Consider the following 27,909-nt stretch of genomic DNA (forward strand, 5'->3'; position numbering starts at 1 on the left):
ACCTTCCAAGGGAGCACATTTAATATAAAGGGTTTGGTGAAGAATACATTCAATGAAGAAGTTATTTGCAAAGGAAATGGAGTCGCAAAGCGTAAGGGACTCAGAAGAAGAATGTCACTCAAAAATCAAATTCTATCTTTAACCTAGAAAAATATGCATAAACATTTTCCATGACTACAAATGTATCAGTATTACATTTTGATTCAAAATGAGACTCACTATTGTAATAATTTATTAAGAAAAATAAATCCTTATCATATGTTTCTTTTCTCATTTGGGTTTTCGAGTAAATATATATTGTTCATAGTGTCTCAATTGCTCTATGAATGTGGTTATGGATGTTGGGCTAAATTAACATGTGTGCATTTTATTAATTTCTTAAATTTATTTGTTAATATGGATTTCCCTATTCAAATGTTTTGTTCTCTCTCTCTCTCTCTCTCTCTCTCTCTCTCTCTCTCTCTCTATATATATATATATATCTATATATATATATATATATATATATATATATATATACAATGCATCGCTTTTCTACCTCCATTTTATACCAAACAGATTGTTTTTGACAGCCATATGTGTTTAAACACCACATACAACAACAATAATATTTATTTGTTCATTAATCAAATTGTTGGTATTAATGGTCAACCATTTTGCAAGTGTTTCATTGGACAAACTTGTTAACATTTCTTGCTCCTGCTACTCTTTTTAAATCCCTAAGGTGGTGAGCATTACTAACACTAATCTCTATCCCAATATAATGCAATGAACACATAATCATTAAAAAATACCCTCCAAGTCTACAAGTTGATTACTAGTGCAATGCTTTCCTTGTGAATTAAATGTTGCAAACAATCGAGTGTCTAATTGAATTGGTTCATAAATTTAAAGTGTTAAGTTTATCATAAAAAAATATAAAAAAAAATTGATTCAATGCTTCAATGTTGGTCTAGCCAATACAAACGGTCAAATCAACTATTTAACCAAAATAAAGTATAATGGTGCAAATATCTATTTAATTTAATTTTAGAGTCCATAAAATAATTGTAAAAACGTTATCTAATTTTTAATAAAATATCTATATTATTAAAACAAATGTATCATAAATTTATTATCTACCATTCATAAATTTGAAGTTTAAAATCAATTTAAACTAATATAATTTAAATATAAAATCATAAATAACGCACCAAATTTAATTCAAAAATATAAAATCATAAACAACACACCAATTTTAATTCTTACAACTTAAAATAACAGTTATCAATATCTTTTATATCCTATCCTATTTCAAATTAGCTATTCACATAGCACAAACAAATAACAATAAGATATATTTAAAGAATATTTAGAGTATAGTTTAATGTTAGGTCCCTATAGTACTAGTAATTCCCCCATTATTATTGTCATTGTATCCTTTATTGTTATTATTGTGCCCCTATTGTCCCCATATTGTTATTAGTGTGCCCATAGAAACCCATTGTTGTTATTATTGTGCCCTTATGTTATTATTGTTATGTCAGCTTGATTCTATTGTGACACCTTAGACTCCTATATATAGAAGGGAGGTTTAGTCATTTGTATCATCCAAGAATTGTCATTTGTGTAATGTAAAGTAGGTTTCCCCCTCTAAGAGGCTGAATTTTAAGGCGTTGATCTATCTTTTCTATCTTTTTGTGAGCTGGTTTCCTAACATTTGGTATGAGAGCTTTGGATTCTAGGGTTTCGTTGCTCCAAACAGACCATCATGGCATTTTCGCTATAACTTTTTTTTCTACAATGTATCAGAAGCTTAAAAACAAAACCATTTGAGCTAAAATCATTCTGAACATTGGGTCTGATTTTCAAAGCTTTTATTGCTATAGTTTCAGAGATATGATCTGAGGAATTTAGGGTTTTTGCAAACTCCCAAATTACATTCCAAACACGTAACCTGGGGAAAATTGTCATAACGTTTTTTCTGAGCATTAGATTGAAATTTCGTAAGATGTTTCAGAAAGAGGACGGCCTATATTTTTTGTATATTAGTTTCAGGTACTAAGGTCAAAACAGTGACACGTGGCACTTCGTACAAGTTTGCTCTATTGAACTAGTTTATAGTCAGGTCACCGTGGGTGATTTGGCATAAGTCTTCCTTGGAGAATCCAATCTTGATCAGACTTGCAGGGTTAGAAAGTGGACTCAAAGGCTACCGCAAGACGTGATTTTAGATATTTGAGATCCGCAGTTACATAGATACAACATATTCAATATCGAGCTCTTACAAAGTGAAAAAAAAGGTGTGTAGTTTTTTTTAAATTTTGCATAAGATTGGTTTGAAAAACTAGTTGGAAGGAATTCAAAGGGAATAGTGAAGAATTATTAGAATTAATTGATGCCCAAAAGAAAGAAAATAGAAACACCTAGTAAGAAACCTGAAAGCTCTAGCATGACTCGTGAAGAAGAGGAAGAAATGCAACATGATATATAAAAATTACAAGACCAAGTACAACAAATTTCACTCTCACAAAAGGTAATTGAAGCCAAGATGAATGGTTTGGAAGCTAATATGAATGGCATGCAAGCTAAGATGGATGGCATGGAAACTAAGATGAATGGAATGGACATTAAGATGAAAGAATTGAAGATAAATTTGAATAAGTTGCTACAAGAAATGGTTACTAATGGTGAAAGGGTAGTAAAGGAAACTCATGAAGAGAACAAAAGAAATGTTTATCATGATTTCATAGACTCTAATGTTGGATCGAAGACCCACCATGTTCCAAAAATTGATATGAGAAAGTTTAATGGCAAGGATCCCGGAACATGGATACTATAGATGGAGAAATTTTTTGATCTCCATAACGTGAAAAACACACAAAAGTTATGTATTGCAACTTTATATTTGGAACCAAATCAGTTTGTATGGTATTGATGGCTTTTCTCTTGCAAACAAATTGTCACTTAGGCAATTTTTATGGAAGAAATGATAGCACATTATGAGGATACAAAAAGAAACACTTTTTTTAGCCAATTGATAAATCTCAAAAAAAAGGATTCAATGATGGAGCACATTGAGGACTTCCAATAATTGAATATAAGGATAAAATATATTCCAGAGGAGCATAGGATTGATGTGTTCATAGGGACTTTAAAGGATAATATCCAACATGAGGTTCGGCTTCGAGAACCTGATTCATTGGAGAAGGCATTCAGGTTAGCAAGAAAAATGGAAAGCAAAATTATGGCAACCAGGAAGCCTACCACTCACAACTATAAAGATGGAAGTGTTGCTACCCCTAGCCTTCCACAACCTACAAGGTTGACACCACAACAATTGGAAGAAAAAGGAGCAAAAGGGATTTGTTATAGTTGTGATAGAAAATACACTAAAGGTCATAAGTGTGCTGAGAAGAAATTATTCTACATAGATTGTGAAGAGGAGGAAGAAGAGGAACAAGAAATGTCAAAAGAAGAGGATATACTCTAGGAACAAACCTTAGATAAAGAAGAAATGAATCCGACCATATCTTGTAATGCATTGGCTGGAATTACCACTCCTCAAACAATCAAGATAGAAGGACATATCAAGAAGAAAAAAGTAATAGTGTTGATTGATTCGGGAAGTACCCATAATTTTATTCATTGTAAGATAGCCAAGGAATTGAATTACTTCCTATATCCATCACCAGAGTGTCAAGTGATGGTTGCGAATGGAGGAACCATAAATTGCTCTCAAAAGTGCCATAATATCAAGCTATCCATGGGATAATATGTATTGAATAGCCCAATTCTTTCCATTCCAATGGGTGGTGCTGATGTTGTACTAGGAGTCTAATGGCTACAATCCTTGGGTACAATAGCTTTTAATTTTCAAGAACTTTTCATGAAATTTTGTGCGGAAGGAAAGGAAGTTGAGTTAAGGGTATTGCAAGAAACCGAGAAATATAATCAACTCTAATTGTATGACAAAGCTTCTAAAGAAGGAACAATGAGGTGTAATTGCACAGTTATGTTCTCTAGAGGTTCCCACATCGAAATCATCTATTTCTCTAGATCTTCAAAAAGTCTTGGACAATCATTCCTAGGTATTTGAGACTCCCAAAGGCCTCCCACTTATTTGTGATCATGATCATGCTATTCATTTGATTCCAAGAAGTGTTCCTCCAAACATTAGGCCATATAGATATCCCTATGCTCAAAAGAGTGAAATTGAATGTATGGTTGCAAAAATGCAAGAGGCTAGTATAATTCAACATAGTCAAATTTCTTTCTCTGCTCTAGTAGTATTGGTGCACAAGAAGGATGGATCATTGTGCCTATGTCTGGATTATAGGGAGCTCAACAAGCTCACTATTAAAGATAAATTTCCCATTCCTGTCATTGATGAATTATTGGATGAATTGCATGCATCAATTTACTTCACCAACTTGGATCTTGATTCAGGATATGATCAAATCAAAATGAAGACTGAAGACATTCTGAAAATAGCATTTAGAACTCATGAGGGTCATTATGAATTTTTGGTCATGCATTTTGGCCTTACCAATGCACATCTACATTTCGAGGTTTGATGAATTCCATTTTTGAACCCTTCCTTAGAAAATTTGTGTTAGTATTTTTTGATGATATACTAATCTACAGCAAGTCGTGTAAGGATCATGTTGAACATGTTGACAGGGTGCTCAAACTATTAGAGGAGAAACAATTATATGCAAAAAGCTCCAAATGTTTCTTTGGAGTAAAAGAGGTGGAATATTTTGGTCATATTGTATCTCATGAAGGTGTTAAGGTAGACCCTAGAAAAATGAAAGCCATTAAGGAATGGAAAATCCCCACATCCATAAAGAATCTGCAAGGATTTCGTGGGTTGACAGGGTATTATCGCAAATTTGTTAAGAATTATGGGAGAATATCAGCACCTCTAATAGCATTATTGAACAAAGATGCATTTTCATGGACTCCAAAAGCAACAAAGGCCTTCAAACATCTTAAAGAGGAAATGTGCCAAGCACCAGTCTCAGCTACGCTAGACTTCACAGAAACCTTTATTGTGGAATGTGATGCTTCAGGAAATGGAATTGGTGTTGTTTTAATGCAACATGAAAGACCCACTTCTTTCGAAAGTCGTCCAATCAAAGGAAAGTATTTACACAAAGCTATTTATGAGAAAGAAATGTTGGCAATACTACATGCACTTAAGAAATGGCGACCCTACCCAATGGAAATAGACTTCAAGGTAAAAACAGATCATGATAGTCTTAAATACTTTTTAGAACAAAGATTATCCTTTGAAGAGAAACAAAAATGGGTCACAAAGATGTTGGGTTATGATTTTGAAATCATCTACAAAAAAGGGAAGCAAAATGTTGTGGCAGATGCACTCCCAAGAAAGGATGAGGGTGTGGAAGCATTGATGTGCGCCATTTCTATTATCCAACTAGATTGGATAAATGAAGCAAGGGATGAATGGAAGAATGACAAAGAAGTGTGGGCACTCATTCAAAAGTTACAACAAGATCCGAGTACATCTCATACATTTAGCTGGAAAAATGATTCGTTATGGTACAAAGATCACTTATACCTATGTAAGAATTCCCAACTGAAACAAAAGATTCTTATGGAATTGCAGACTTCTCTCTTAGAAGGGCACTCAGGATTTTTAAAAACTTACCACAAGGTTAAGAAGGATTTTTTTTGGGATGGCCTTAAATCAGATATTCAAAAGTTTGTGGTGGAATGTTTGGTTTGCCAACAAAATAAAGTTGAAACAATTAAGACCCCGGGTCTATTACAACCCTTATCCATTCCAAGCCAACGTTGGGAGGAGGTTTCAATGGATTTTGTCATAGGTTTACCCAATTTCAAAGGAAAGAGTGTCATCATGGTGGTAGTTGACAGACTTACCAAGTATGCACACTTTGTGTATTATCGTACCCATTTAAAGCCAATACAGTTTCTACTACGTTGGAAACAATTCAAAAGCTACGTGGAAACCCAAGGATTATTGTAAGCGACAGAGATCCCATTTTCACTGGAAATTTTTGGACAATTATTTTCTTGTCTCGGTACTCAGTTAGCTCATAGCTCATCTTATCATCCTCAATCTAATGGGAAAACTGAGATAGTAAACAAATGTTTGCAAGGATATCTTCGCTGCTTTGTATCTGATAAACAGACATAATGGGTCAAATGGTTGCCTATAGCTGAATGGTGGTATAACACTTCCTTCCATATTGCAGCAAAAATGACCCCATTTATGACACTTTATGGATATCATCCACCATCGATCAAATCATATTTAAGAGAAAATTCTAAGGTTCAAGCAGTGGAGCATCACATCGAGCATCAACAACAAGTTCTCCAACTCTTAAAGGATAACCTCACATTCGCGTAGAATAGAATGAAACAATAGGCAGATCAACATCGCAGCGAAAGAAGTTTTGATGTAGGAGATTCGGTATTCCTATGGCTACAACCATATAAACAAATTTCCCTCAAGCAAGCTAAGAAGGATAATAAATTATCACCAAAGTATTATGGTCCGTACAAGGTGTTGCAAAAGATTGGTAATATGACATACAAATTGGAGCTTCCTCCAGCTTCCCGAGTGCACCCAGTTTTCCATGTTTCATGTTTAAAGAAGATTATAGGTGACAAGCTTCCAGTTCAAACAATATTGCCATAACTTGACGAGGAAGGAAAAATCATATTGGACCCGGAAGCAATCACAGAAACAAGAACTCAACAGCTACAGAATTGATGAATTTTTGAGTATGTCATCAAGTGGAAAAACTTTTCCGCTGAAGATTCCACATGGGAGGATGAGAATTTTATACAGAATCATCCAGAACTAGTCAAGTGTTGAGGACAATGCTTTTCGGAAGGAGAGGGGCATGTTAGGTCCCTATAATACTAGTGATTCCCCCATTACTATTGTCATTGTATCCCTTATTATTATTATTGTGCCCCTATTGTCCACATATTTTTATTAGTGTGCCCCATAGAAACCCACTATTGTTATTATTATGCCCTTATGTTATTACTGTTATGTCAGCTTGATTATATTGTGACCCCTTAGACTCCTATATATAGAAGGGAGGTTTAATTATTTGTATCATCCAAGAATTGTTCATTTGTGTAATGTAAAGGAGGTTTCCCCCTCGAAGAGTCTGAATTCTAAGGCATTGATCTATCTTTTCTATCTTTTTGTGAGCTGGTTTCCTAACATTTAAATATCTTCTTCTTTTTTAATATTTTTTGTTATTATTAATTTTTTTTAATCTTAAAGGAATTTAGTGGTTTCCTTAACACATAGTTACTAGTAAAACTTTAAGGGTCTATGCCATATCCTTGTCTCCATTAACCGAGTCACAACCAAAGGATTTGAACCTTGATCTCTTAGTTTTTTCAGATTTCACATTACTTTTATTTAAAATTCATTTAAAAATTAAAATTTAAAATTTTATAATTTAAAATTATTGCACCAAGAGGTACTCTCCTCTCCAGCTAGTATGCAATAGATGTTTTAATGTCCTATCCTATAAACATTTTGACTTGGTCAAAAAATAAAAATAAAAAAATAACCATACATACATACATACATACATACATACATATACATATATATATATGCATATATATACTTATATATATATATATATATATATATATATATATATATATATATATATATATATATATATATATATATATAATTTTTGTTTAGTTAAGGTAAATTTGAAAAAAAAACCTATGATAAAACGCTTTATTAAAATAAAAATTTAAGTTATTTATTTATTTATTTTTAATTCTTGTTGAGTAGTTAACTTAAACTTGATTTGGTCAAGTTTCTCATGGTTTTTGAGTTTCATGTTTATGAGAACCCATTTATTGCCCATTGTATTCATGTGGAATATGCAATCAATGTTGTAATGCCCTCTACTGTAAACATTTTGACTTGGTGAAAATAAAATAAAATAAAGCTAAACTAGAGGCACTCTCCTCTCTAGTCCAGTATGCAAGAGATGTTGTAATGTCTTGTCCTATAAAAATTTTGACTTAATCAAAATAAAATAATACAACAATAACAATAACCCCCCCCCCCCACACACACATATATATGGGTAATTAAGGTAAACATGAAGGAAAAAAACACCTTTTCTTGGGTAGTTAAGGTAAACTTAATTTGTAAAGTTACCTGTGGTTTTAGAGCTCCATGTTTATGAGAATCTATTGTATTGCCCATGATATTCATGTGGAATATGCAATATCTGTTGTAATGTCTTGTGGAGTAAACATTTTGACTTGGTCAAAATAAAATAAATATAACCATATACAAATTGAATGGGCCTAATGGTTAAGAGCATGTATTTCCTCCTAAGGGGTTACACGTTCAAGACGGGAGGGGGTAGGGTATGTATGCCTTGCTAGACTTAGGAGTGAAATCTCTTGAGATACAAATATCTTAACTTTTTTACTCTTAACTGATATAGATTTATCTTAAGTACATATTTAACATGAGCTAGGGATCTAATTTTTTCACTTGTAATTTTTTTATGATTACATATTATTAAAATATTTTGCATAGTTATTAATTTTTTTTTAGATTTTTATTTTTTATTTTAACTAGACAAATTTACACATAATATTGTCTTATAGAATGAGATTCTTTGCTCAAAAATTAATTGTGTGCATATTTTAGCTTGATCACGTGCAATTTTTCATTTTCACTCATAGCATTGTTGAGATATTGATAAGATTTTCGTTAATGAACTCTTCAAATTTCACTTAACAAATGTAACAGTCGTTAGTGGTAAAGAGGCAAGCTTAATTAATCATTGACATTTGACAAATTTGCTTCCATAAACTTTTCATAGTCATTTAGTGGTTTAGAAGCAATATTAAAGATAATGGTTGGAGCAACCTATTGTTAGATGTTTTAATTCTTTGATCGGAATCCATGAAATTAAAAAAAGGATCCCACATTTTATTCAGAAGTACGTCATAAACGATAGTTTGGGCCATTATCAAATATTGCAATGTCATGGATGAAAGACTCCTTTTCAAAGCATGGAGAGTGTATGCCAAATAGAGAGACAATACATATTCTAGATAATTTCTCAAGATGAGAAATCTACAACTTTTACAAAGAATATGCAGAAGGTGCTGAAGGAAATGGTCGATTTATTACATATCAATATTTTGTGAAAATATGGAAGAAAGAATTCAACAATGTATGTATTCCTAAGAAGACAAGGATGGCGATTTGCAGTACATGTGCTTCTCTTAAATAAAAAAAGGGATAAATGTGAAGGGGAATAAAGAGGTAATCATTCATAACATTAAGTTTTAAAATTTTATAGTCATCAACTATGAAAAAGTATTTATTAATGACTTTATTTTATGTTATGTAGATTGCATTGTCAAAGTGCTTCGGGAGCATCGCGAAGAACAAAAAAGTGAAAGTAAAAAGTTGTACAAGCATCGAAAGAAGTGTTATGATAGTCCAAATAAATATTTGGTCTTGATAATTGATGGTATGGACCAGAGGAAAACACTTATGCCACATTTTGTTCACACAACCAAAAATTTACAGGAGGAAAATTTTATTCAGTATCACTTGGTCGGTTGTATGGTCTTCAATGGGAAAATGTTGCCAAGGGTATATTTCACAACTCCAAATATTCACAATGATGCAAATCTGACAATAACCATACTTTAGTATGTGCTTTCTCATTGGTCTGGTAATCTTCCTGAAGTTTTGTATCTACAATTGGACAACACTTGTCGTGAAAACAAAAATCAGATTGTTTTTGGATATCCAAACATGCTTGTTGAATTGAGAATTTTTCAAAAGGTAAAGGTTGGTTTCCTTCTTGTTGGGCACACTCATGACCATATTGATCATATGTTCAATCGTTGTTCGGTCACTTTGATGAGGAGAGAAGTTGGGAGCTTGCCATCATTAATTGAATGTATTAGGAAATCATACATGCTAGAGACTATTTTTGAGTTGTTAGAAGAAATTGTTGACATGAAAAGGTTTATTCTGGGATCACATGGTGAGGAGAAATTCATTGAACAACTTAATGACATTAGCTTCCGACACCAATTTCGTATAAAAAAAAATTGATGGGAAAACACTAATATTGGGCAAGAATTATTCAATTACTACAGAATGGGCATCGTCAACAGGTTTGGCATTTTTGAAGTTCATTCCAGATCATCTAATATTCACATCAAATATATTGTTATTACAATCAGTTGTTGAAGTTTATAATGCACACAGGAAGAATAGAGATATAAATTATTCTGATTACTTGGAAGAAATTAAAAAATGTATTAGATATACATATTAGTACTTTGATATTGTTGATTTAGTTTGGTGGGAGTATTTTTTCAATAATCAAAGCGATATCATTTCAAGCACAACAAGTGAATATATACCTTTGAAAACTCCATTTATTTGGCCACAAAATGTGTCAAATGAACATGAGGAAAGAAACATTGTTGAAAAAGAACAATCTCAAGGTATTATTAATTCTTCACAGGTAGAGGAAAGTGAAATGTATATTGGTTCCAGAAGATCTTGTGTACAACGTGAAGCCATGGAAGACCTTTATAGGAGTTTAGTACATGATATTAAGGAGGGTTGCATGATTGTAGTGCTAGTAGATTGAGATCCCAATGGCTATCCATTCTGGGTTGCTAAGGTTATAAAGGTCATTACAAAAAATGATGATGTTGCAGGGATTGAAGTTCATTGGTATGCCACAAATACACAACTATTCAATGGTGTGTACAAGCCAGGGATGGTAGTTGATAAAAAATTTGGCGAAAAGAGAAAAAGAAAGGGTACAAATATAAATTGTCATTGCACAGTCCTATTAAAATTGGAGGAGGTTTAGATACTTGTTTATGACTTCAATTTAACAAAGAGAGGAACTCTTTGCTTCAAAATGATAGAGATTCTAAAGAGGTTGTTACGAGAAGAAACAATGGTGAGATGGGAGTCTGCTGAAACCAGTCATAGATCCAGAAGAATTTTGAAACCTGAAATGCTGGGAATGCATGTGGACTTACATGGGGCACTAGTTGATGAAAGAGAATAATATGGAACATCTTCATCTGCATCTAGTCATTCGTCTGAAGATGTGAATTCTGATGGTGTGCAAGAAAATATGAGTGATTTTGAATAATTGTCTAAGACAGTTTATATAACTGATGTTTGCATCGTATCCTTAAAAAAAAAAAAAAAAAATTGATTTCCATATGGTGTTAAATGAAGTTATGATTCATTTTTATGTTTGTTGGATTATATGTTTTAATTATGATGATTTTTATTGTTTAGAATATCTACAATGCAACAATAACTTAGAGATATAATTTATGTTTCATTCAATCTACAAGTATTGACATTTTGGCTGCCCACGGGGCTTTGGATTGACGGTGAATGGGTGCGCTGTTAAGGCACTCCTTGCGATAGGTCACCGGTTCAAATCCCCCGTGGGTACTTAGGTTAGTCTTAACTAGAAAAAAAAAAAAAGTATTGACATTTTGATTAATTTAGTCATGTAATTTGTTCATACTGTCATGGTTTAAATGTGTTAAAAACTTAGAGTTTTTTAATTCCATGGTTGAAAATTTTCCAATTTTTATTTTTTATTTTATTATTATTATTATTATTAATTTTTTTTAATCTTAAATGTTATGGTTGAAAACAATTAGAATTTTAGCAATCTTTAGTGTCATGTTATTATATGTTTAACAACATGGATGAAAACTGATGGAATTTTAATGTGTTTCGGATCCCATTATTTTATCTTTATCATCATTACTAAAAAATGTTGAAATTATACCTGGGAAAGAAAAATGTTATTCTACCAAAAATGTTAGTGTGTTTTTTTCATCAAAAACAATTGTTTTTTGCACAAAAAAAAATTGGTTTCACTGCCATTTTTTAGAAACACTAAAAAAACATTGTTCCAGTATACACACTTTTCCTTTTTAGCATTGTTTTTCATGTTTTTTTGGGGTTTTTTGGCTAGAGTTCCTGTTTTGAGTTTATAGTTCATGTTTCAAAGTTTACATTTTTATGAGAGAGGCTCATGCATTGTATGCTTCCTTATAGCTAAAAAAGGGACCAAGCATGAAGGCTTTGGATTTCGTGGACAAGAAGCATGCATCAGTGTAGTTAAAACCATATTTTTCAAGGAGATAAGAAACAAAGAAGAAGCCATTCCCATGAAGGAAAAGATACTTAGAAATGGAGCAAGTAGAAAGCCACTTAATTCTACATGTAGATGTTTAGAAGAGTACATCAAAGGAATAATTTTGGTAGGCTCTAACTATAATGCAACACTTGGGGGGCTAATAAACTAAGTTGGGAAGCGACGTGACAAACCAAAGAGCTATATTGAGCCATTTCTAGTTTTTTCCTAGTACAATTAAAATGGTCACAAGGCTAGAAACTATTAGCACTTTAAAAGGCCAAGCATCCCATGTATGAACTATTGCAAATATTATATACTTTAGACATTTCAAGGCCAAATGTTGAAGGCTTCATTTAGAATTCCATCCCAAGGACTAAATAACCAAGAAGAGAGCTTGGTGAGTGCAATTTCAAGTGGAATGAGGAGCTACTTGCACTTACAACCCAAAGAACAATAGTTGTATAATGGCCTATTGCATCATAAAATGCCATCTATAGCCATGTGATTTATAGTAGGCTTTTGTGAAATGAATGCAACTACATCTCAAGGAATAGTTATTGTCCAACAACCTATTGTTGCGGAGAATACCATCTCTAGAAATGAAATGGATAACAAGCATACGCCAAAGGTAGTTGTTATTCAACACTTATCTTCTATTCTATACCAAAGGCACCCTTTCTGAGAGATTTTTGATATTTCTTGATGGCAATAGAGGAGGTGTTGGGAAATTTAATTGTCTTAATAAAATGAATCAATTGCTCAAACATAAATTATCAACTGGGTTAAGTCTGCCTATTTCAAGGTTATAATGCATATTATATGCGAGAGGTTATAATGCATATTATATGCAAGTAACAATTGATAAATAGCATTGAATATTTCCTAATTATCATTGAGATTTACTTCTACAAGAACTTGGCACTCAATCAGACCCAAATTTATTTTAACTATTCACACTTGTATGAATGTAAATCAATTAAAAAAAAAATTCATTGTTAAAGCCACACTTGCATGAAAATGACTCTCTACACCCAACACTTAAAATGGAAACCACACTTCTACAATGAAATAACACTCATCTATTCTAAGATCACTCTTGCAAGGAAAAGAAATAACTCTCGAACTCAATTCCTCTCTTACAAAAAATCATTTAACCAAAACCACACACAACCATTAATCCTTATGCTAACAATCATAAATCACCAACTCATCAACTTCATAACACACCATATCAGTTGTAACAATAACTAACTAATATTATGTATCAACAATGAATTATGAATTTGTAGCAACAATTTAACAATAATAGCAACACAATTAGTAAGGATCTATCGAAGAATAATTGTGATGACACATGAGTGACATGTATTAAATATTTTCCAAGCCAACTTAACGAAACAGTAACAACAATATATCAAGCAAGATTTTTGTAACAATGGTAAATTTAAATGACATGAATTAAAATACCATAGATTGCAAGTAAACTAAAATAAAATAATCGCACTACCTATACAATTATAGTGATCCTTGTTAAAGAGGATGGCCCTTCCTCCTTATCAGGGAGCTAGTGAAAACACAACTCACAGGCTTGCACAACAAATCATAAATGGACCATGAACTCATAGAAGATTGCATTAACTCTAAAAATGAAATGAAAATATGCACAATTTGAAAATGATGATGCCTCCCCTACACGAGTTAGAGGGATCCTGTCTTATAGGTTTATATTTTATGTAATACTGGTATCAAAATCATGAACATCCATGAGAATATTTCAATTCTCAGGCTATTTAGACTAAAATGATTTTCTTAACAAATTATTGTAAAATGAAGTGGATGCCATAACGGTGACTTGTTTTAGTGAGTAGCTAAAATATTGGAGATTATAATTGTTACAACTAGGTTGGCTAATTTTTAAAGAGAGGTCAAGTCCCTGCTAGCACAATGGTCTTGGTTGACCCCGTTGAGTAACAACGTACACATTTTCTCCTAAAAATAGCATTGATAATTATGTCATCACAAAATAAGTATCAACATTGGAATAACAATCGAGCTATTGTCATAGAGTGACAGTGCCACAAAATCTTGGAGAAACAACATCACATCATCTAGGAAAAATGGAGTAACAATGCCTTAATCAACTAGGTCATCTTCTAAGCATCCTTCTTTGTCATTTTTTCAACAAAGTCACTAAAAATAGTGATCCTTTCATCAAATACAAGAAAAAATGCACAAGTTAGAGTGACATGAAAGAGTGCCATAATTTAGTAAAAAATATAATCAATAAAAAAAAAGATGTGGTTATGAAGGTGAAAATGGTTAAAATGGTAAGGAAATAGTTGCGAAAAGGATGCCAATTATTAGACCTGATATGTCCCCCCAACTGAAGCAATTTCATGTCCTCATACAAACCACTACTCAATCGGCCTTTAATTCATGTCATGAGTGAAAATCAATGAAATTATAAGCCCTTGTTTGATCCTTGGTGATAGCCATGTATCCATCAAAAGAAATCAATTAAAACAACCATATTTCTACCTCCCTAGGTTTCAATTGAAAATATTTCCAATACTTAAGCACTAGAAGCCAAATCAAAGTAAATCAAAACTTCAACCTAAGCCAATTAGGCCTACAAATTATGATGTATTTGACATATACTGGTATTCTTGAAAGGGTATGTACGAAATTTGGGTAACAATATGGGTATTTATCCTTTTAATTCTTATTGCACACCTCCCATCTTAATTTTCTACCTTCCATGGTACCCTGTCTTAACTACTCAATACTTCTAGAACAAATGTCTAGAACTTTTCTTCAGACCTAACACATTATAGGCATTCTATCTAGAGACCAAGGAAAGTTTCCATAAGTTCTAACCACTACTGTAATAGGACTAGGTTCCTCTCATATCCACGACACCTTATTTTCCTAGTTTGTTTTTACAGGCTCATGGGCTAATTTCCAACTTATATGGTTCTTGAAAAAAAAAGTGAATTCTATTAACTAAATGTACCCCACATAAGTTGAGGGATTGAAACTCTTTTCTCAATAACTGAAAAACTCATGAAAATACAACTTACACAACAAATCATGTTCTATAAAGTTACTATGTTTGAAAACCTCCAAAAAATACATAATAGAGGTTATCTTATATGACCTTCTTTCATTGATAGCTGCTAACTAAAAAATAATAAATTGTTATGAAGAAATGAGGGGTAGGAATGAGAAGGTGTTTTATAGCTTAGTAGTTCATGTACAATATTGTACGTCTACTCTTTTTACTCCTATAGATTTTGCACATTTTCTTAAACTTCCTGCACTTGTTTCCTTTCTTTCTTCCTTTCCTCCTCGACCTTGTCTCATCTAAGCCTCTGGAACATTAGCTCTTCTACCCATGCTTCCTTAAGACTATGAATAAATTTTGTATTCTCACCTAGTGGAAGAACCCCTTTTTGTAGTGATATAGATAATTGTCTCCATTTACTTAGTTCTGTAAACAAAAATATTGTGTCAAATTCATCATCTTTCTCAATTTTGGGTCACACTATCTCAACTGTTATTACGGCGGTGTCTTCAAGATTTTTTTGTGAAATATTCTAGGTATCTTTCTTATTTTCATATTCATGTTGTACTATTTTAATTTTTGGTTCTTGTGTGACAACAACAACATCGACAGGTTCTTGTCTACCAACATGTTGGATCGCGATAGGCTAGTTTGTCTCAGTTGTTGGTTGTGTGAAAAAACATTGTTGGTTGTTTCTTCTGTAACCTTTTTCACATCATCACGTGCATATCCAACCTCTCTATGAATCTCCCCAGAAACTTCACACAATAATGCCAGCCCCTTTAGTTTTAGAAGGGGAGGAAGATGCATTCATCATTTCAACAACCTCAACAACTGTTTCTAACCTTGACGGTCCCTTATTCTAATTTTTCTCTCTTAATATTGCAATATTTTTTCTCAATTCATCATTTTGTTTCTTTAAACTATCAATTTGCTGAGATAAGGGGTCAAATTCAGACTTACTAAAAGGAGAGTTGTCAACCTTTTTCTGCTTGAGTTCCTCCTTTGTCTCCTTGTTAGGTTTTTCATTCAACTCTTTTGTATTAATTTTCTTTTTAGGTGATTGAGATATTGATGTTTTTATAGTATTCCTAACCCTTATTTTTGGAAATATGCTACCCCGAGGATTTTTCAATGATTTTTTCTTAATTCTTGTCTACAGGGGTTGTTCCTCTACAATAAGGCAGACTCCAAATTCTTAACTTTCTTACAATCCACTAGATATATCGATTGGTGTGTTAACTTGGAGACCTTTATCAACGCAAGAGTCTCTAGTAGGTGTATCAGCAAGAGAACTTTTAGTATCATCTCTTATGCTTGGTCCTTCTTGCTCCATATCGACATCCTCACTTTTTTCTTCTGATTCATTCCCTAATTATTCTCATACAGGTCCTCTCGCAGAGACCAACAATCCTACCCATGTTCTCCCTTGTCTTTCCAATGTATCAACAATAATGAACTTAATTAGCCCATCGATCATTACACATGTTTCTAGATGTTTAGCCTACTGAATGAAATTGTCCATATGCTTTAGTAGTTCCAGCAAAAAGTATGGTATATTGATCACCTTCCCATGGTAGAGATGGGCCAATAGCTACAAGTGGTTGTTGAAGACTACTCCAAACTACCCCTCACAAGTGATATACTTCTAGAGGAAGTATACGATGTTATCCGATGGATGTGGGAGTGAATTTATATCTATGCCTCGTACATTGTTATTAATTTGTTCCCTTTCCTTCAGAAAATTATCCTTTGCTGTTGGAATCAAGTTTTTCTAGTTGAACCAATTCACTCCTATTTGAGGCAGGGTTGTTAATCTATAAATTACCTCCTCTATAAATATGATTTCAACTCATCTCATAGTAGATCTATGTTATGTCAAAGTTTGTGCAAATTAAAGGTTAATCTCTTCATTAAATCCCCTCAACCTATTAAAATACACCACCTACCTTACATTTTGAAAGGTCCTATAGACTCTCATATGATCATGCAGTAAATTAGTTGAGTTTGGATCATGGCACACAACATCTTCGCCCATGGCTTTGATTATAGATACAAGAATTGTTACAATGTCGACAATTTTGGCATGTAATTGCTTTTGGGAAGATAAATGTTAAGTTTGCATAAATTGGCAAGGTCAGTTGTAGAAGGGTGCTTAATTGGTATGTAATGCATCATAAATCGAAAGTATGCCAAGATATATGAATGAATTTCAAAATATTGGATGGGATTAATGACAATGGAAAGGTGATAAATGATGGCATAAGGAGTGGTGACATGTATGCAGATATTGATACCATATCATGATAAGTTACACAATTGATGGTGTGGTACATGGTGTATGATATGATATTACGATTCAGAATCCCCCCAAACTAAAATGGAGGTTGTCCTTAGTCATCATGGCAGGGTGGGTCATGTCTCACATAATGTAGTGATGCAATCAAGTGAAAGAGATATACCTATCAGGTGCTTACCAGAGGTGGTGATGCAACAGTAGGTTAAGGACGATGTCGATTTGGAAAGATGTAAAATGCTAATAGAGTTCATGGAAAATTTCCTCTGTGGGTCCTATTAGTAATATTTGATCACATTTTTAATTAGTAGTAGCAGTAGTACTTAGTAATGGTTAGTGGTGTTTAGTATCAGCATCAGTGTCTAGTATAGAAGCAGTGAATGTAACAAAAAATGTAGCAACACTTAAAAGTATAAACTTGTTACTATTAGATTTTACTACAGGAAAGAATATAATGTATCAACTGCCAACAAGTTGGTTTTCATTTGACACCTATCTAACCCCACCCCAAAAGTATTTTACCATTATATTTATTTATTTATCTATTTATTATTCTTATTGTTATTATGATTTTTTAGTGGAAGATGAATTAGATGGTTGGCAGTGCAGGAGGATGTTCCCTTGCCCCATCAAACTCAAGATCTCAATCTAAGAAAATGTGAAAAAACGAATCCTTAGAAATTGGTTTATGATATAATCAGAGACAATGTCCATTGGTGAGCAAAGAGGTTTGTGATTCATCAATAGTTGTCAACTTAACAATCCCATTGTCAAAGATTGTATCTACTTCATAAGGACCTAACCACCAAGTGTGGATATTTCCTTTGAAATCCTTGAACCATGAATCAGATATTAGGGCCCAGTCACCTTTCAGAAACACCTTCTTCTTGGTAAACCTGTCATCAAACTTGACACAGTTTTATCGAATGATAATAGTATGTTGTATGGTGACCAAGCACATTTATCCCAATTTATTTAGTTGGTCCAAATGATGTCTCTATGCTATAGTCAATTCCAAATTCACTTCTAGATCACTTATGAGTGTCTTGATCTCTAAATCAATAGGGAAAAATGGACTCTTACCATACACAAGCTCATATGGAGAGAAGCTTGTTGTGTTCTACCATGTAGTTTTGCAGGCCCAAAGTTCGTTTGGAAGTTTATTAGCCTAATCTCAACAACAAAGAGCCACAATATTTGTAAGAATAGCCTCAATCTCTTTGTTGGTACTCTCCATCTGTCTATTAGATTGCAGGTGGTAAGGTGAGGTGATCCTATAATGAATCCTGTACTTCTTGGTGATATTTCCATCAATTGGGAAGTAAATTGTGGCCCTCCATCTGTAATTGTCTATCTTGGCACTCCATAACAAACAAGGATGTCTTCAAACAAGAAGTCTGAAACAACTCGCTCAGTAGCTTTAGTGAGTTCCTTGGCTTTGAACCACATGGTAACATAATATGTACAAACTAGAATGTGTGAATTTTGATGAAATGAGGAATTGATACGCACCCTGAAGCCAAATCCCATCTCTCAAAAATATAAATAAACAATTGAGTTTATAATGGAATCTCGTCTGATCATATGGGGTTGGCACATCCTTTGGTATTTGTCACATCCTTGCACATACTTCTTTGCATCTTGACATATGGTATGCCAAAAGTAGCCCATACTAATTACTTTGTGATATGTCCTCTTATCAAAAAAGTGTCCACCATAAGGCTCATCATGGAAAGACTTCATCTTCCCTCACACACCACCTAATTTGATGATATGGCCCTTTTTGAAAGAGATAGCCATCCACCCAATAGTATTAGGAACGTTTTTGAATAATTTTCTATTTTTCTCTAGGAGAAAGGTGTTGTGGAAGTCTTCCTATATCAAGATAGTTAGCGATGTATGTATACCACAATGAATGGGTGGAGAATGAAAAAATATAAGCATTCGACCTCAACAAGAAAATTACCACTATTGTTGTAGGTTTTAACCTCATACAGAAATTACCTGCATACGAATTCTAAAACACATAAAATAAAAAATGCGAGAGCATAACACATAAAACACATATACATAGAGACTTTCCCCTGGATCCCAAAACTGGGACTACCAGCTTGATTTTTTATTATGTTCTTTTCAATGTTATAATACATATTTATACATGCCGAAGCGTCCAATACCATGGACCAAAAACCATCGCATCCAATACCATGGACCGAAAACCATCGCATCCAAAAACATGTGCGAAAATCATGCACAAAACCATAGGTGGGTCTGCCCAACCTAACATAGGGTCCAAAACCAAAATTTTCAGGGGTGCTACCCCAGACCCCATAAAGTGGGGTTACAGGTATGCCTCAAACCCCTTGTGAATCCCCCCCCCGCTACACAATTGGCGCAACGAAGGGGGCTTTGCCCCCCTCTAACCCCCCAGCTAACTAAGTGGGTTAGTCATGGAAAGAATATAACACAACCCAACATTTTAAGACTTGTTGTTTTCTTTCCACAGGGGGCCACAAGAGAGCTTATTCATTTTTCCAGCCCTGAAATGCCCATTGTCTCTCTACACCAAGAGAACTTCTCAGAGCTCACAGATTTTTTCAATGCATTTGCAGTATTCTTCAAAGGTCCACCTTTACCAACAACACCTTTTTGTCTTCTATCATATCCCTCAAAAAGTGATATTGAACATCAATGTGCTTTGTCTTTGACTGATATGTGGGGTTCTTTGCCAAGAAAATTTCACTTTGGCTGTCACAGTTTATCCTTATATCTCCCTGTACTAACCCCATACTTGAACACAATCTCTGCAACCAAACTGCTTCCTTGCTTGCATGAATGGCTGCCATGTATTCTACCTCTGTAGTTGATAGTGCCACTACAAATTGTCTCTTACTCATCCAACTGATTGCACCTCCAAATAGGTTAAACAGATACCCACTTGTAGATCTTCTCTAATCCAGATCTCCAGCCCAGTCTGGATCAACAAAGCCATGAATATCCAACATTCTGTCTAATCCTGGTCTTCCTTGCTAGCACAAACCATAATCACTAGTGCCTCGAAAATACCTGAAAACCCGCTTCACTGCTGTCTAGTGCTCCTTCCCTGGTTTTGACATAAACCTGCTCAATACTCCCACTGCATGTGCAATGTCTGGTCTAGTATGGACCATTGCATACATCAGGCTACCAACTGCACTTGCATATGGAACACAGGACATGTCCTCTTCCTCTTCTTGTGTCTTGGGACACTATTCAACAGATAACCTCAAACCTACAAGAATAGGAACCTTTACTGGTTTACTATTCTGCATATTTTACCTCTGCAGTATTGTCTCGACATACTTCCTCTGGTTTAACTAGAGCTTCCTCTTTGCCCGATCTCATTTAATTTCCATGACCAAAATATAGTTTGTAGCACCAAGATCTTTCATGCTGAATTTGCAGGACAATTAGATCTTCAAATCTTGGATAATTTCCTTGTCATTTCCAACCAACAACATATCATCCACATACAAGACCAGATAAATAACATGGTCACCAATTAATTTAAAATACGCACAGTGATCTGCTTTGCTTCTGGTGAAGCCAAGTTTGTGTATAAATGTATCAAATTTTTGATACCACATCCTTGGTGATTGTTTTAACCCATACAAAGACTTCTTTAACTTGCATACCAGTTCTTTCTTACCCTTCACCGCAAAGCCTTCAGGTTGCTTCATGTATATTTCCTCTCCCAAATCCCCATGAAGAAATGTTGTCTTCACATCCATCTGTTCTACCTCAAAATCAAAAGCAACAGCAACAGATAAAAGTAATCTGATAGAAGTTACCTTTGCAACAGGAGAAAAAATATCACCAAAATCAATTCCTGGCACCTGGGAATAACATTTTACAACCAACCAAGCTTTGTATTTCTCCACCTTTCCTTCTACATTTGTCTTCTTCTTGAACACCCATTTGCTGCCAATGGGTTTCCTTCCAGCCGGCAACTCCACCAAATCCCAAGCCTCATTTTTGTGCAAAGATGCCATTTCATCTACCATGGACTCTTTCCAGAGTTTTCCATCCTCTAAATCTACTGCTTGCTTCACAATTCTGGGATCATCATCAGTAACAGACAAAGAAAAATTTGAATAGAAAGCAGATGGACTATACCTTTCTCGCTGCCTTCTTTCTCGAACTGATCTTCTCATAGATGGAGTTTTTGGCTCTTCATCTTTTGATTCCTCCTCTGCTGTAGAGTCTAATTCTTCCTCCTTTAGCTCAAACTCTATCTTCTCAGGTTCCTTTGGTTGGACTTCATGTTTAATAACATCTTTCACCTCTCTGAACACCACATCTCAGCTGTACACAACCTTCCTTGATATTGGGTTCCAAAGCTTATAACCCTTTAAATGATCTTTATACCCAATAAAAATGCACTTTTCATATTTACTATCCAACTTGGTTCGTTTCTCCTTTGGAACATTTACATATGCATCACATCCAAATACCCTCAGATGTGAAAGAGAGGGTTTCTTACCAGTCCATACCTCTTGTGGACTTTTATCCTCCAACATTGATGAAGGTGATCTGTTGACCAGGTAACATGTTGTCTCCACTGCCTCTGCCCAGAATTCCTATCCTAACCTGGCACCACTGAGCATGCTTCTTGCCCTTTCCATCAACGTCTTGTTCATTCTTTCTGCAACTCCATTTTGCTGAGGTGTATATGGAGTAGTCTTCTGCCATGCTATACCACACTTCTTACAGAATTCTTTAAATTCCTTACTGCAAAACTCTCCACTGTTATCTGTCCTTAGCACCTTTGTCTTCTTCTCTATCTGGTTTTCCACCAGAGCCTTGAATTCTTTAAACCTGTCAAAGACTTCAGATTTCTTCGTAAGGAAATATATCCATGTATTCCTTGAGAAGTCATCTATAAATGATACATAGTACACAAACTTACGCAGTGATGGAACCTTCACAGGTCCAAACACATCACTGTGCACAAGCTCTAATATTTGTTTCGCCCTCTTACCATCAGAGGGGAAACTCACCTGATTCTCCTTCCCATATACACAATTTTCACAAAAATCAGAATCCAGAGAGTTGTTACTCATACCTTATACCATACCTTTACCATGAAGTATTCGAAGGCCCTTCTCTCCAATATGTCCAAGCCTTCAATGCCACAATATGCTCTTCTCTCTAGAGACCACTAAATTTTCTGCTCCACTTTCAGGAACCACAGAATTGTTGCACCCATTAATAACAGTGCTACCTTGCATCTTGTACAAAGTTCCAATTCAAACTCTCCACATTAATACCAGTGCTCCCCGAACCATTTTGCAGGTATCCTTCTCGAACACTTTTTTTACACCTGCATCATCCAACTTGCTTACATAAATCAGATTTCTGGCCAATGCAGGAATATGCAGAACACTTGGAAGTGTTCTAACCCTTCCACCTTGCAACTTCAACTTTACTTTTCTGCGACCAATGATTCTAGCCTTCCTGTCATCCCCTAAGAAGACATCACCGCCATCGTATTTCTCATACTCGCAGAACCACTCTCTATGGGGAGTGAAGTGAAAGGATGCACCTGAGTCAATCAGCCATGCCTCATGATCTACATGTGTACTTGAAGAAGCTAAGTACACATCCCCACCTTCATTTGAGGTGGTTTTCGCCTCTGTAGAAGGAGCATCATCAGATCCCTTTCCTTTATCAGGAGCTTTATATTTACAGTCCCTTTTATAGTGCCCTTCCTTTCCACATTTCAAGCACACCACCTTTACAAGTTTTCCTGAAGATTTAGATCTCCCTCTAGATTTAGATCTCCCACTCGATGACTTATTTTTGTTTCTGTTCTAGGACCGTCCTCGTACAGACAAGGCATCACCATTCTGGCTCTGCATATTTTTCCATCTCATCTCCTCCATCAGCAAGGATGAGACTATTTCATCAAACTGCAAGGTAGTTGCATTGCTGCCTATTACAATAACCAGACTATCCCACGAATCTGGTAGAGAACACAACAAACTGATGCACTTATCTTCATCTGAAATTTTAATATCAATAGATTCTGACTGACTTACCACAGTATTAAATGTGTTCAGATGCTTTATCACCGAGTTTCCATCTTTCATCCTTAGGTTATATAGCTTTTTCTGTAGGAAAAGTTTATTCACCAGAGACTTAGATTGGTACAAAGTCCCTAACTTGTCCCACAAATCCTTCACCGTAACTTCCCCTGATACATTCAACAATATTGAATCTGAGACACACAATCGTATTGTTCTCTTTTCCTTCTGATCCAACTTCTTCCATTCTTCATTGGACACTCCCGTTGGTTTAGTACCCGGATCTACCACAATCCACTGATCTTTATCCACCAACAGATCCTCCATATTGAGTTTCCACAACTCAAAACTCTGACCATTAAATTTCTCGATCTCTGTCTTTCCATTGCTCACCATCTTCTTTCACCACCAGAATCGATCTCGTATATTTGCCACTAAATAGGGTCTACCACAAGCCTGAGCGAAACCCCTCAGCAACAGAGGCGTCCCCTTGAAGCCAAAACTGCTCTGATACCAAATGTAGGTTTTAACCCCGTACAGAAATTACCTGCATACAAATTCTAAAACACATAAAATAAAAAATGCGAGAGCATAACACATAAAACACATATACACAGAGATTTTCCCCTGGATCCCAAAAATGGGACTACCAGCTTGATTTTTCATTATGTTCCTTTCAATGTTATAATACATATTTATACATGTCGAAGCATCCAATACCATGGACTGAAAACCATCATGTCGAATACCATGGACCGAAAACCATCACGTCCAAAAACATGTGTGAAAATCATGCACAAAACCATAGGTGGGTCTGCCCAACCTAACATAGGGTCCAAAACCAAAATTTTCAGGGGCGTTGCCCTGGAACCCATAAAGTGGGGTTACATGTATGCCTCAAATCCCCTATGACAACCACCCCGCTACACAATGGGCGCAATGAAGGGGGCTTTGCCCCCCCTCTAACCCCCTAGTTAACTATGTGGGCTAGTCGTGGAAAGAATATAACACAACCCAACAATTGTTCGAAAGTAAAGAAAGGAATTCGACAATGAAATTATCCTTTCCATGATTTTCCATAGTAGTGATATCAAATACATGTAGTAAAAGTAACCACCTAGTAACTCAACCATTGGTAATTGGTTTATTCAATAAGAATCAAATGACAGTGTAGTCAATATGTACAAAAATAATTAGCCTGTAATATAATCCCATAACTTATTGATAACATGTACAAAAACAAGGAACTTCTTTTTAGTTATCGTATAGTTCAATTCAACTAGGGTTAAAAATTCTTGTTGATGCAAGAGATAGGCTAAGGATTCTATTTCTCTTCTTGTCCTAGCACAACCCCAATAGTAGTGTCAGAGGCATATATAAAAATATGGAATGGTAAGGTCCAATTAGGTCCACATAAAATATGATCTTTCAATACACACCTTTTTAGACCTACAAAAATATATTTACGTTTATTAGTCCATATAAACTTTGTATCCTTCAAAAGTAATGAAAATAATGGAGATGCAAGCTTAGATTTTTTCTTATAAAGTGCCTCTAATAACCTGCATGCCCTAGAAAGATGCATACCTCTTTTTGTGTTTTTCGAGTAGGAATTCTTAATATTACCTTAATTTTTACCATATCAACTTATATTCCTACAAAAGATAGATAGTGTCCCAGCGAAATTCCTTCATTCATCATCATATCACATTTTTCAGTGCTCAAAGAAAGGTAAGTTTTATTACACCATTCCAACACTTTCTTAAGATTAGATAATGCTACATCAAATTCATTACCATATGGTGTAAAATCATCCATAAAAATCTCTAGAAAGTTATTAATCAGATATGAAAATATTCCTAACATAGCTCGTTGAAAGGTAATATGTGTATTAAAAAGTCCAAAAGGAAGGACTTGGTATGCAAATGTACCCTAGGGGAAGGTGAAATTGGTTTTATCCTAGTCTTTAGGGGCAATATGGATTTGATTATAAACACTAAACCTGTCAAGATATGAAAATAATTTCTTACCAAACAAGGTATCAACGACCTAATCAATAAAAGGTAGTAGAAATTGGTCCTTTTGTGTAGTCTTATTAAGATCCCTATATTCAACATAGATCCTCCATTTGTCGTTCTTCTTAGGCAAAAAAACCAATGGGGACACCCAATAGATGTCATATATTTGATAGATGGAATTACCATTCAAATTTTTTTGGAGTTCTTCAGGGAAAAATTTAGGGGCTAATATTCGTAGGTGGCCGAATTTTCCATGTTTTTTCCAAAAAAAAATTCACCAATTTCAATTTTTTCTAAAAATGATTCACCCACATTTTATAGTATAAAATTATTTTACCTTAAAAATCACCAAAATTTTATATATTCTAATATAAAATAATTAGAAATATAAATATTTTTACAAAAATATTGCCAAACATTTTTACAAATTGCATATTAGGGATTAGTAAGATTCCCCAAGGTTTCTAAACTTTAAGATAAAATTCCATCCTTAAAATATTCCTTGGAGTTCTTCCTTGAAAATATCCTTAAGATCTGAGTTCATTCGTTATTGTGATTGATGGATAGGATGAGAGCCATATGATGGGTACATAAACCGGGGTTAATTCCCTTCATGTTCATATAATCCAAATACCAAACCTTCTTTATGCTTTCGTATTGGTTGAATCAACATATCTTTTTGCTCAAGAGATAAATTTGGTTTAATCTTTAAAGTCTTTCAAGGCTCAATTTCGATTAGGACACTATTAACTTTATGGGAGTTTATATATTTTCTATAGTAATATAGCTAATGGTATCATCCAAATTGGGTTCACTCATTATGGAATCTAAGAGTTGGGATACTGTTTGAGTAACAAGAAAGGGATTACTAATAAAAATACTAATAGTGTCATCCTACATTTCATTTTTAGAATAGAGGGCATTACCAATCATGAGGAATGGTCATGCATCTTCCCCTTCTAGCTAAGATTCAACCCATAAAGGGATTTCATAATCAATGTTTTGTTTGGATTAAGGGTAGAGGATGATGTTATTTGTAGTATTTCCATTGGATAATGTCATAAAACCTGATCTGCAACTAATTAATGCATCCATAGTGGCTAACCATAGACTTCCCAAGATTAGGGAATGCCATCCTATGTGTGTCTTAGGCCACAACACTAGGAAATCAGATAGATATTCTTAGGAGTCTACTGAAATCACAACATCTTCTAGAATTCCCTCAAGTTGAATTTTGGATCTATCGGCGATTTCTAATATAGTAGGGGTTGGTATTAAATTAGTGAATTCGAGCGACTCAAAGGTTTCTTTTCTCATCAAATTTATTGCAACACCCAGATCAACCAATGTATTTGAAATATACATCTTTCCAATGTGAATATTTACTGTTAGATTCCCTAAATCATCATATTTGGTAGGCAGAGTTTCACCCAACATTAGTTCTGATAGTTTTACCACCACATGGATAATGGGAGGTTCTCAAGGTTTCCTATTAACACAAAGTTCCTTACCATTTTTGCATATATTGGGACATATATGATTTCTTGAAGTAATGGAATTGGATGTACAATTTTTTCAACTCCTTAAAAATATTAGACTCAAGTTGTGGAGTAGATTTGGCTACATTAATCTCTCTAGGTTAGGTGGATTCAAAGGATTCTTAGTATTAACAACAACATCGACTATTATAGAAGATCGAAGAGTAACAATGACATAAATTGCTACAGGGGTCTCAGTAGGAAAATCAACATCAACTATTATAGTGGTCTCAATAGTAACAATGACATTAGTTATTACAAGATTCTTAGTATAATGTCTATCTAATGATCCTTGTATTGGAGTTTCTTCCTTAGGTTAGGTTTCTTCTTCATGTTTTGTAATAATAGGGGAAACTCTTGGATTCACTATCCTCGAACGGGGGAAATACAATAGGTGGGGAAAATGTGTGCTTTAACTTATTGCACTATCTTATTATTTTTATTTGGGTTACTTTATATAGGTAACTGAGGTCATAAAGTAGACTTACTTGATGGTGTACTTAAAGGAAGTTGCTGTTGTTACTACTGCATATGTAACTATACATGAAATTTTCTTGGAAAATAGCTTCCTTACCATCCTTGAGGCCATGGAAATGTTTGATTTAGAAGAGAGGGCCACTAGGGCCAAGGCATACAATATTGAATTAGAGTAGGGTTAGGAAATTGACAAGGGATTATAGGATACTGCAATTTATTAGGAATCTATTGAGGATTCCACATGTTAGCCCAGG

Source organism: Pinus tabuliformis, chromosome X (assembly GCF_031772625.1).
Source record: "Pinus tabuliformis cultivar Carrire ecotype Pingquan chromosome X, CPIR1, whole genome shotgun sequence".
Classification (NCBI taxonomy): Eukaryota; Viridiplantae; Streptophyta; class Pinopsida; order Pinales; family Pinaceae; genus Pinus; species Pinus tabuliformis.